Consider the following 12066-nt stretch of genomic DNA (forward strand, 5'->3'; position numbering starts at 1 on the left):
GTATATGTCTATATATATGTATATATATATGTACACGTATATATATATATATATATATATATATATATATATATATGTGTGTGTGTGTACAAACATACATACAAGAATACATACATATACATATATATCTATATGTATATATATGTATATACATACAATATATATATATATATATATAAGTATATATATCATGATGTAAATATATGACATATATACACATATGTATGATTCATATATATATATATATATACATATTATATATCTATATAAATATATGTATATCTACATGTGTGAGTGTGTGTGTGCTTGTGAATGTCTATGTATATGTCTATATATATGTATATATATTTGTACACGTATATATATATATATATATATATATATATATATATATATATGTATGCATATATATATATACACATTAATTTATATACATATATACACACACACACACACAAATACATCTAAATATATGTATACATATATGTAGATATATTTGTGTGGATACACATAAAAGATACACAAACGCACATAAACCTGTATTTATATATGTTGGTAAATCGAACTACTGCTCAACAGCAGGGGTTCCATATATAATGCAAAATACACATCTTGGTGTATGCACCACGTACAAAAAAAAAAAAAAAAAAAAAAAAAAAAAAAAAAAAAAAAAAAAAAAATATATATATATATACTATCTCATTTTATGTGTCTAAATGCATGTAATTTATAAGATTATTACATGTGGGTTTCGAAAACCTGTCGACATTAGAAACCATTTCCTCGGTAGTATAGTGGTTAGTATCCCCGCCTGTCACGCGGGAGACCGGGGTTCGATTCCCCGCCGGGGAGGCATTACATTTTGCATAATAATTATTCATACAATTATTTGCATAATAATTATCCAGTCGTGTGTTGTAAATGAAAAATGAATTGCTTGCCATTTAAGACAGTATACATATATATATATATATATATATATATGTGTGTGTGTGTGTGACCTTAAGACAAATTGCGAACAGACAGACAAGTCGTGTGAAAGCTGCAATGCAATGGCTGCAGATTCTTTGATTTTAATTCCCAACTTTTGTAGATTCATGTGTGAATGTGTGGAATGTGTATAGTTGCTTATGAAGGCAGGTGTGTATAGTTTAATACTGATAGTAAAAAAATCTAATTACCATATATCATAGTTCTCCTGCATGTTCTTAAATTTCTGCCTGTTATTGAAGTCTGAAAACAAATTTGGGATGAAAGTTCACAATGGTCAGTGTATTTTCTTTCTCTTTTTGTGTATGTGTTTTGGGTGTTATAATTAATTACATGAGAAAAACAATGCCTCCCCGGCGGGGAATCGAACCCCGGTCTCCCGCGTGACAGGCGGGGATACTAACCACTATACTACCGAGGAATTGGTTTCTAAATCTTACATGTTTTCGAAACCCAAGGGAATTTTTGTGTCCGAAATTAATAAATAATACACATGCACAAAAAAAAATAAAAAATAAAATCAAATGCATACTATGATGGTCTTAATATTATTAAGCAATAATTTGATATTACAACGATCATAGCTTAAAACACCATCTACATGTGCACACGTAAATAAATTCCCTAATTATGCACAAAAAAAAAAAAAAAAAAAAAAAAAAATATCTGATATGCATAGTTGAAATTAAAACGATCATAGCTTAAAACACTATCTACATTGAACGTACATCCGTGCATATTTTAGTGTGCACATGTAAGCACATTCCCTAATCATGCAAAAAGCACAATCTGATATATATAGTTCATTTCTTACAATAGAGGCTCATGATGAGTTTTCATGTTAGTGTGTACATGATTCACGAAATTATCCAGACAATACATAATTACATTTAAGTTTCGAAAACCTGTTAATTTAGAAAACAGTTCCTCGGCACTCTAGTAGTTAGTATCCCCGCCTGACACGCAGGAGACAAGGGTTCGATTTCCCGACGGGATGACATTGCTCGCTATTCCCTATCTGTAAATGAATTATTTACCAAGAGCCAGCATTTGTAGAAAAATCGTGATTGGAGGTGAAATAATTTGAAAAAAAAAAAAAAAAAAAAAAAAAAAAAAAAAAAAAATAATAATAATAATAAAAACAACAACATAGGACACATGGAGACACCGACAACTACCCTTCCTGAAAACATGTGCATTGCTTATACAAAATTTATTAAATGCAATCCAATTCCTTACTTGTGCGTGCATGTTAATCGATTTTCATTATTGTAATCTCTTTAACCTCCATATTTAATTGCTCAGTCTCCACTTGAATTTGGTTCTGGCAATAACTTAAAGTCACTTAAAGGGGTTAAAGTCAGTGTATAACTGTGGGGGGGGGGGGGGGTACTGACCTCTATACTATTGTTGAACTTATTTCTAAATGCAAAAGGTTTCGAAATCCTACAATTAGACAATAATCTGCATATCAATATTACCACAAAAAAAACTTGCAAAATGTATATATGTGTATTTGTTTAGGGAGGTAGATTTGGGCGTGTGCAGACATAGAATCTATCTGTCTATAGGCTTATGTACATATGACGTATGTAATCTATAATGTAATTTCCATCTATATTATATCTTTCACATACTAACTACTTCAAATCTGGCTATGCTGACAAATTAAAGATTACAAGATTACAAGATTAGGGTTGAAAAGAATTCCTCCCCGGCGGGGAATCGAACCCCGCGTGACAGGCGGGGATACTAACCACTATACTACCGAGGAATTGGTTTCTAACTTAGACAGGTTTTCGAAACCCAAATGTAATGTAATTCTATTTCTGAATGAAGTTTTAAATAATACACAGTTGTGTATGCACGCACATAATAGTATGACGCCATTATTTTCGAAAACGAATTACGAATTATGTACATGAAGATGGGACCTGCATAATAGATCTTTTCAGTTATAATTTGAACACTTGACAATAACCTTAAACCAACACCATGTTATGCATTGTAATAAGTATTTTGCATGCATCCCTTTTCCTACATAATGCTCAATACTAATGCCACAATGATGAAGAAAACTCTACTCTCTTACCTCATAGATGTTGAGCAGGCTTTGTAGTGTGAAACGGGGTATTTTTTTTTTTTTTTTTTATAGCAATGGAATTTCGAATTTATGATTTCAATAGAAACCAATTCCTCGGTAGTATAGTGGTTAGTATCCCCGCCTGTCACGCGGGAGACCGGGGTTCGATTCCCCGCCGGGGAGGATTGAATTTTCCTCTAAGCGTTGTCTTTGAGTTATGTAATAGTCATAACTCCGAGAGCTTGTAAGGAAACCGTGATTTACAGACGAAAATAAAGTAACAAATTACCTACGATGAAAATTATATACATATACATACATGATCAAACATACACATTCATAGTACATAAGCACTCATCCACACAAATAGAAGCCTACATGTAATTTGTAAATACGATGGCAAGGTTTTAGAAGAATAACTGTCTGATGTATTAAGAACTGCTTCATAGGTGAATCCCACAGTCCCACAGACTAATCTGGCAAATTAAATTTCAAAAGTAACAGTTATTGTGGTACTGCTTGTTTGTGTGCAACTATGTATATTTTATGTGAGCATCTAGAAATCGCACATTCATTACGCTGTGGTTTCAAACACCTGTAATCTTAGAAACCAATTCCTCAGTAGTATGGTGGTTTATATGCCCGCCTGTCACGCGGGAGACAATGAATTTTAACCCAATTTTGTCAGCGTATTATCTAACAAGTGATAACTTAATAAGCGTTAGTGTAAATTATGAATTATAGATGGAAACTTGATATCTCGGGGTTAACATACTAAATGCAGTAAAAAGAAGAAGTGATGATGATGAGGATGAAGATGATTATCATGATCACCACCATAGCCATAATAATAATATTGGTGTTAATGCACATAAATAATAATTATACGTATAAGTGAATAAATGTTACATGTTACTATAAGGTGAAAATCTTAATATATTTACATATATATATACCGAACATACCAAACATTATTGTTCCTCTACCTCTTCAATATGATTAGGCCTTGTCACTTTGATTAGCATATTACTTTTTAAAGTGTGGGAACATCATCTGTAAACTAACATCGAAAATATCTCATCTAAAATATTCATCTACCTTTGCACTCATTACTTATGGTATATTTACATTATGCTACTCACAAACACGCTGGGGAACCGATGCAACTTAGAGGATAGACTAATCATGAAAAAAGTTGACAATAACGAACGAGGGAAGTCAACTTACCTTATGATAAGTCAGAGAAAGAGGAAATATTCATCATAATTACGTTACGCCAATAAAGTTAAATATATAAGTTTCGGGGAGTTTCTGCTAAATATGACGAGCGCTTGCAATCCAGCCGTTCCCCAGGCAAGATAAAGGAGGACTGGAATGAAGTCAAGCGGTTGCCCATGCGATCTCTCAGAACCATTCGAGTCTGCGCATAAAATCAGTAATTCCTCTCCCTTTACATAAGTATCCTTTACATGACGTTATACAATTTTATATTACACTGAAATAAAGGCGGAAATCGGTTAAGGGAATAAACAAAAAAAATAGACTATAGCAGGTATTACACAGAAGTATATGCATTTGTTGTCGATTTTTTTTTTTTTTTTTTTGAGAAATAACTGTTTGATGTTTGATTTTTTTTTGCTTTACTTAAGAGTAAGTTTAGTTTCATGACCCTAATTCACTCTATGCATGTCTGAGTGTTTGCCATTTATGGGTTTTGCGCACTTAACTACTGTCCAGCTGGAATGGTTGTTGGTGAAACTAACAAGAATTATTATAATTCTTTTATTTTATTTTTATTTTTTTATTATTATTGTTATTATTATTATTTTTTTTTTAGGCTTCTGAATACTTCAAAGAAATTAAGAGCTGTCTCACTGATTCGGGGAAATTTCCAGGTACCATGGAAACGAAGACAAAGGAAAAGTTTCAGTAAGGATATTAGAAGCCACGAAAACAGTCACAATACTTGATCACGAATTCCTTACTATAAAACACAGAAAGGTCATCAAAGGAAGGGACAGGAACTAGTCCATGTCAACCTTTAATATCAATATAGGTCCCTGACAGATAACTATAAAGACAAACGTGGCAAATAGTCTCACGGCAATGGCAACTGAAGCATACTACATTATCGTGACCATAGTTACCGCCATTACCGAAAACCATCCGTATGTGGTGATGGAGCCTAAACTTTGGATTAAGATGTCTGTAACTTATTTATTTAATCATAATAACGTCTACTTCTGTTAAATTTAACAAATCTATTATTTGTATTATAAGTTTGTATATTTTTTTACACCATGGTATACAGGGAATCATTGATTTCAAACTCCAATTAACGCCGAAGTCATGGCTCGAACGTCGCATTCGTATCATTCGCGGTAAGGGCAGTGACCCTGATCGTGACATCCTGTGATTTACATGAACACGCCGATTGGTCAACATCGCTAATGATGATGTCACGTTTACCTGTGTCATGCCAAGTTCTACTTTTATGATGTGCATTAGTAAGTTTTGGAAATAACGAAAGCCACATTCTTCATTTCCAATTAGATTTCAATTACCGGGAGGAGAGAGAAGCAGAGAGAAATCACATAACCCTTTATATAAACGTCTACTGATTATACTTAAGAAAGAAAGATCCTTATATCTTAGGGGAAAAGAGTTAAATGTCTTACTTTACCAACCACCCAATGTTTTCAGGAAATAACGGAATAACGTTAACGGAAATAATAATTAAGCAATTGATGAACTATGAGGACAAAAAGGTCATATATCCTTCCGTTGTGGAAAGAGAGAGAGAAAAAAATATCTTTCCTTTTATTAATTAATTTGATTACGAGTACTGGAGAGCTAAAAAGAAGCGCATAATATATTTCGGGCATCGATTCATTTGAGAAGGGGATTTGTTTAACTTCATTTTAAAAAATCCCAGTCAGTAGCGATTTATTGTCGAGAGAGAGGTGGGTAGCAAAGAACAATAATTCATCGCTAAATAAATGAAAAAAAGGTAGAGAAAGGGAAGAAATGTCGAAATGATAACTTTACTAATGCATTAACGTTCATTATCTTACTTTTACAGTATAATAATGCATGAGATATGGTGAGCCCTTCGAGTTTCTGTAATAGTGAATGGCCTATCCCTGTCTGATAGCTCAACAGGAGCGTAATGCATGACTTAGTAAATGGATAGTTTTGAATTCTTGCTGCATAGGAGATCACCAAATTATGAAAAGCATGTATATAGGTGCATTATTCCTGAAATCATCTGGGAAAATAATTCCACTATATGAAATTTATTGCAGTAACTGGTGTTCATGTTCATCATATAGGAGACCAGGTCCGATTTCTTGCCAGGGCGGCACTTTTTTCCAAATTTTATAATAGCCACACATTAAAGAACGAGAACGGAGATCGAATAGCAAATTAAGAACATTCACATACACACACATATATATAAACACACACGCACACGCGCACACACACACACACACACACACACATATATATATATATATATATATATATATACATGCGTTGGTGATACAAGGTTTTTGAGATTTGAGTTTCTGATGTTCGATAATTATATAACAATAAGGGATCCTCAAATTATGCATTTTTCTTATTTCCAAAGAAGCTCTATTATTATTCTTTATGTGTGTATGTGCTTGTATGTGTGCATAAATTATGAGGTCATCCCAAAATAAGGGTTTCATTATATTTGGCCTTCAAAAATTTGTGGCACTTAGAAACCAATTCCTCGGTAGTATAGTGGTTAGTATCCCCGCCTGTCACGCGGGAGACCGGGGTTCGATTCCCCGCCGGGGAGGAAATCTTTTTTTGTAACAGCCAAAACTTGCACAAAAAGGGAAAGTAAATACATTGTGAATTATGGATGAAAATCACATAGAAGATTATTTCCAATAACTAAGAAAAAATGTTATTGGAAACAATCTACTAATTGCATGTGTGCATCGGCCCTTATCAAATATTTCAGAATAAACTTGAAGGAGAGAGTTGGTGAGGAATATGAAGAAAACATTTCCTCCCCGGCGGGGAATCGAACCCCGGTCTCCCGCGTGACAGGCGGGGATACTAACCACTATACTACCGAGGAATTGGTTTCAAAATCCGAGTGATTTTCGAAACCCAAATGTCATTCTTGGATGGTCAAACTACGTTACCCCACCCCCTCATCAACAATTCCGGGCGCCAGTATATGATGAAAGATATTGGAGGTGTAGATAGCGATGTGCAGTGGACCTACCTGCAGGAGGCGCTGACGGGAGCTCCGGATGCCTTGAACGAGATGCTGCAGATGTTACTGGAGGATGGCCTGATTTCCGATGTAACAAGTCCGGATTTACTATCGAAAGCGACGCTTAAAAATCTATTCATAAAAGCTGGCGACTGAAAGCAACGATCTGATTGCCGCCGAAGCCTGATTGGTTTGCCAACCTAACTGTGTTTGATTTCATGTGTAAATGGCTGTTTATAAATAACGTTTATTTTAGCTTTATAGAAATGGCATGTGTTTTTTATTGAAGATTTCATATTTAAACGTACTAAAGAGAAGCAACTAATGTTTAAATAAAAGTCTTGGAACGCTTTAAAGAGTAGTCGGCTCTTTCAGGAGTAACGGGTCTCAAGAAACGACCTCGTTCGCTCAAAAGGTCGAGTCAGCTTGTGGCAGTTGTGATTACCCTTGGCTTACTGATTGACGGTCGGGCTTTCCCTCAGAAATTTGTTATTTCGGTTTCTGGTTTTCATTTTTTAAAACGAAAGATCTACGAAGCTGTGGAGATCTAGTATTTCTTAAAGGTTTGGTTCATTTGTGAATCTGTGTTTTATTAAGATTTATTTAAGATTTTTTTTTTTTCATGGAGGTTTATCATTATTTTTATTGTTTTGTATAACTGATAATTACTGTACGAACTGGTTTTTACTTTCATTTCATCACGTTTTATAGATTTTGAATGCTTGAAGAAATATGTTATACTATTACAATGACTAAATAGCCGATTTTAACAAAAATGAAATGAGGTGATATGCTTCATTTTCCTACTTAAATAAGCACAATAACCTGACATGACATTTTGTTGTGATAGCAAATCGCCCTTTGCTGAGTGATTTCAGTGCTGGAGTCGTTTTCATTATTCATCTCGGTTGTTACTTCAGTTACTTAATACCGAACTAATAGATGACTTTATGATTATCTTATACTATATATAATGAAACGGGTGATTTTTGGGTGAAATCTGTGTTTATTACGAATTTCTGGTTGAAGATTTTCTGGCTAATTACGAATTATCTTTGGGGGTAACGGTGACTGTTTTTTGTTTTTTTTTTAGATTAACCGCATTCTTGAAATTTATTATTTCCTGATGGTAGATGGCTTCTTGGCACTAAGATGGATCGGTTATAAGCAGTGTCCCCTTCAGTTACTAATAGATTTCTGTCTTGCTCTGTCGTACTTTCGATATTGTATGTATTTATTTATATAATTATTATCATTTTATTTTATTCTTGATTAATGAGACTTCGTTGGCATTTCCTTGGGTCTGGTTAGAAGGAAGTAACTTTGGCCACAATCGTGCAAGCCATTTACGCTACCACTTACTTGTTTCTATCTCTCCGTTAATACCGAACTCTTATTATTCATTTGGTTGAAACAAGATGAATTACGTTAATATTCAGAGACACTTCGGACACCGTTTTCAGTGGACCTTGGCTCTGATTAGGTGACGGGCAGGAGATGCTAGAACACCGGTTCCCGCTCTCCTTAAAAGGTGTCCGAATTGTTTCTGAATATGTGATATTCTCACATACTCCTACGGCCCGTCCAGGGATCCATCCCCTTACACAAATATAATCTGTTATCTGATTTCCATCTGTAATTCATATCTTCCCTTCTCGTTCTTTAATATGTGTTATGAAATTAGGATGAGAAACAGTGCCTCCCAAACAATAACAATATACTTCACTGGTCATTGTTGTGACATATCAATTGCCACGTTTATTCTTATATTTAGATCCAAGTTACGGGTTGGCTGAAGTTTCCCCCTGATGCTCTCCGGCTTTCAACTTTTTCCCAAAGGAGCAGCGCCTCTTGATCCATAAGGGTCCTATCAAGAAATAGAGGCAGGTAAGCGCACCCCCCCTCCCACCCTTCTTAAATGGTTCTATATTTTAGAGTAAGGAATGTAAATATTTAGGTGTTTTCATCGTCTTTGTGGCTTTCAACATCCTCTCTAATACTTTTCCTTAAGTTTCATTCCCACGGTACCTGATAATTTCCTTGAATTAGACAGCCAGTTTCTCATCTCTTTTTTTCCCAATTATGTAATCTGGCGTTTGCTACTTTTATCATATCCCCAGGGAAGCCTTTAAAACCAAACTACAGTTTCCTTTGCTTCACCGTCAGCGATACAGCTAGACTGCGGTTAACTGCCCAAATCCCATTAGTCATAAACACACATGCAAATTCACATTGAGATGGTGTTACAATAACTGTTATGATGCTAAAACTAGAATGCTGTTTGGCTGTTTGCATAATGTTGGAATCCCCTACTTTGAAGCACCAGACAGTTATTTCTCAAACACACACACACACACACACACACACACACACACACACACACACACACACACGCGTATGTGTGTGAATAAGTTTTGGTTGTGCATGCACTCTATGTATGCTTCTTTATCTGTGCAGTTTGTATCCTGATATCCGTTTATAATTCAGAGTTTCTATTCAAGTTCCACTCCATTCAAGTTCTGAGTGTTATCACATAATTTAATGACAAAATTGGTGTAAAATCAGTGTCTCCCCGGCGGGGAATCGAACCCCGGTCTCCCGCGTGACAGGCGGGGATACTAACCACTATACTACCGAGGAATTGGTATCTATTAAAAAAGTTTTTGAAACCCAAATGTAATAAAAAAAATTGAATCCTCTCACAAATCACACACACACTAAAGTGGGCTGACTGCATAATTTGGGGATCTATTAAGATGTAAATCAAACATCAGACAGCCAATTAATATGTTTATTTTGTAATGAACCACAAATATAAAAAAGGAGCTATTTAGGGATGAAATTCGAAAACCTTGTATCACTACTATATAAATTTGCATGTATGTGTGTGTGTGCCTATATATTATGTAGCTATACATTTAGCTGTATGCAAGTGTATTTTTTTCATTGTGAAATACTAATTGATATCCATCAGTGACTCAAATTTCCATTCAGGCTTGTTAATTCATGTCAATTATACACTTACAAAACTGGGGTAAACAGAGGCCTCCCCGACGGGGAATCGAACCCCGGTCTCCCGCGTGACAGGCGGGGATACTCACCACTATACTACCGAGGAAATGGTTTCTATTCAAGACAGGTTTTCGAAACCCAAATGTAATGAAATTACCTTTCTTCTGGATGTGATCAGTAGTTAGCTCTATAAATGTCATAAAGTTTCAATTCAGGCTCATTAATCTATGGTTATTATTACATAACTAATTTACAAAATTGGAAAAAAAGAAAACAATTCCTCCCCGGCGGGGAATCGAACCCCGGTCTCCCGCGTGACAGGCGGGGATACTAACCACTATACTACCGAGGAATTGGTTTCTAAATTTCAAGTGTTTTCGAAACCCAAATGTAATGAAATTCCATTTTTCTTTGGTTGTAGGCAGGGGTTGGCTACATAAATCGAATTAACCATGCACAGACACACAAATGAGCTCTACTATGAAAAATGTTTTCGAATGCAATCTAATCTGTCTACCAAATTAGACTTTTTGTACAACTGTATCAAATAAGTCGGTAGGTGTACGTGCATAGATACCACCCATGTGTTAATATGTGTAGGTTCATGCATATAAATCTATTACATAATTTCCATCTATGATACACGTTTCCCATTTCAGCAATTTAAGTTCTGGCTATACAGTTAGATTACATGATTGGGGTGAAAAAAACAGTGCCTCCCCGGCGGGGAATCGAACCCCGGTCTCCCGCGTGACAGGCGGGGATACTAACCACTATACTACCGAGGAAATGTTTTCGAAATGAGAGCAGTTTCTAAATCCCAACGCTGTGAAATACATTTTTAATTAGATAATTTATATAGTTCTTCATAAATTGTATTGGGTAGTCCAACTTTTATTTCCATCTGTAATACATATGTGTTCTCAGAAGCCATCTTATAAAAGTTTATATTGACACAAACTGATATGGACGTTGCAGAATATCTGTAGATCTGGTACCAGTAGCTGTAATCTTAGAAGTAAGAATAAAAAATGTATCTGATCACATAAGTAATCAGTAAAAAGGTTGTTACATATCCATTATTACGAAACGTCCATTATCAATACAGAATTTAAGTCACAATGAGGGTTCAACGCACTTTCCTGTCCCCCGTGGTTAGTATCCCTATTTTTGCAGGATCTGCATTTTCAATAAGGTAATGAATAGTAGTAATAATGTTCATAACAAGCTTTTTGGTTTAGTCAGAAATAATTTAACTTCTAGTTTCATTAAATTCCTATTTTGTCAATAAGTCATCTATATTCACTTCCTCTAATGGCAGAAAACCCCACTATACTTTACTGAAATGTGAGACAAGTTTCGAGGTCATCCTCGATTTTGGCTCCAAGCCTGAAAATAAAATTCAAGAAGATTTCGAGACTGTTGCTATTCGTTTCCACTAACTTTATGATATTCTTTCTAAAATCAACTATAGTACTTGCCTGGCTGTGATGTTAAGGATTCAGTAGACGCCTGAGTATTTGCGTATGATGAGACCACTGAAAATTTACACATGTTTATCACCATAACAGAGAAGAGAATCAGTGAGTGTTTAGAACACTTTACTACGGTTGGGGAAAGAACCATTTAAAATCTACCAGCATTCCGAGTTGCCGGAAGTGTGGGGACCTGTTCCAGAACCAGTTCTTCAAGCGCAACGTCCCCGGCACTAGAAATAAGTGGC

At 35.1% G+C, this 12066-nt stretch overlaps 8 non-coding genes across 8 annotated transcripts; 3 read left to right on the forward strand and 5 right to left on the reverse strand.

Moving 5' to 3' along the window:
• The first annotated feature begins 780 nt into the window (after positions 1-780).
• Positions 781-852, forward strand: Trnad-guc. The gene has a single exon. It is a non-coding gene; the product is annotated as a tRNA-Asp (tRNA).
• A 487-nt stretch (positions 853-1339) lies between these two features.
• Positions 1340-1411, reverse strand: Trnad-guc. Its single transcript has one exon. It is a non-coding gene; the product is annotated as a tRNA-Asp (tRNA).
• A 1773-nt stretch (positions 1412-3184) lies between these two features.
• Positions 3185-3256, forward strand: Trnad-guc. Its single transcript has one exon. It is a non-coding gene; the product is annotated as a tRNA-Asp (tRNA).
• A 3574-nt stretch (positions 3257-6830) lies between these two features.
• Trnad-guc lies at positions 6831-6902 on the forward strand. Its single transcript has one exon. It is a non-coding gene; the product is annotated as a tRNA-Asp (tRNA).
• Positions 6903-7118: 216 nt separating this feature from the next.
• Trnad-guc lies at positions 7119-7190 on the reverse strand. The gene has a single exon. It is a non-coding gene; the product is annotated as a tRNA-Asp (tRNA).
• Positions 7191-9899: 2709 nt separating this feature from the next.
• Trnad-guc lies at positions 9900-9971 on the reverse strand. Its single transcript has one exon. It is a non-coding gene; the product is annotated as a tRNA-Asp (tRNA).
• Positions 9972-10623: 652 nt separating this feature from the next.
• Trnad-guc lies at positions 10624-10695 on the reverse strand. Its single transcript has one exon. It is a non-coding gene; the product is annotated as a tRNA-Asp (tRNA).
• Positions 10696-11059: 364 nt separating this feature from the next.
• Trnad-guc lies at positions 11060-11131 on the reverse strand. Its single transcript has one exon. It is a non-coding gene; the product is annotated as a tRNA-Asp (tRNA).
• Positions 11132-12066: the final 935 nt, after the last annotated feature.

The sequence above is a fragment of the Penaeus chinensis genome, chromosome 38 (assembly GCF_019202785.1).
Source record: "Penaeus chinensis breed Huanghai No. 1 chromosome 38, ASM1920278v2, whole genome shotgun sequence".
In the NCBI taxonomy this organism is placed as follows: domain Eukaryota; kingdom Metazoa; phylum Arthropoda; class Malacostraca; order Decapoda; family Penaeidae; genus Penaeus; species Penaeus chinensis.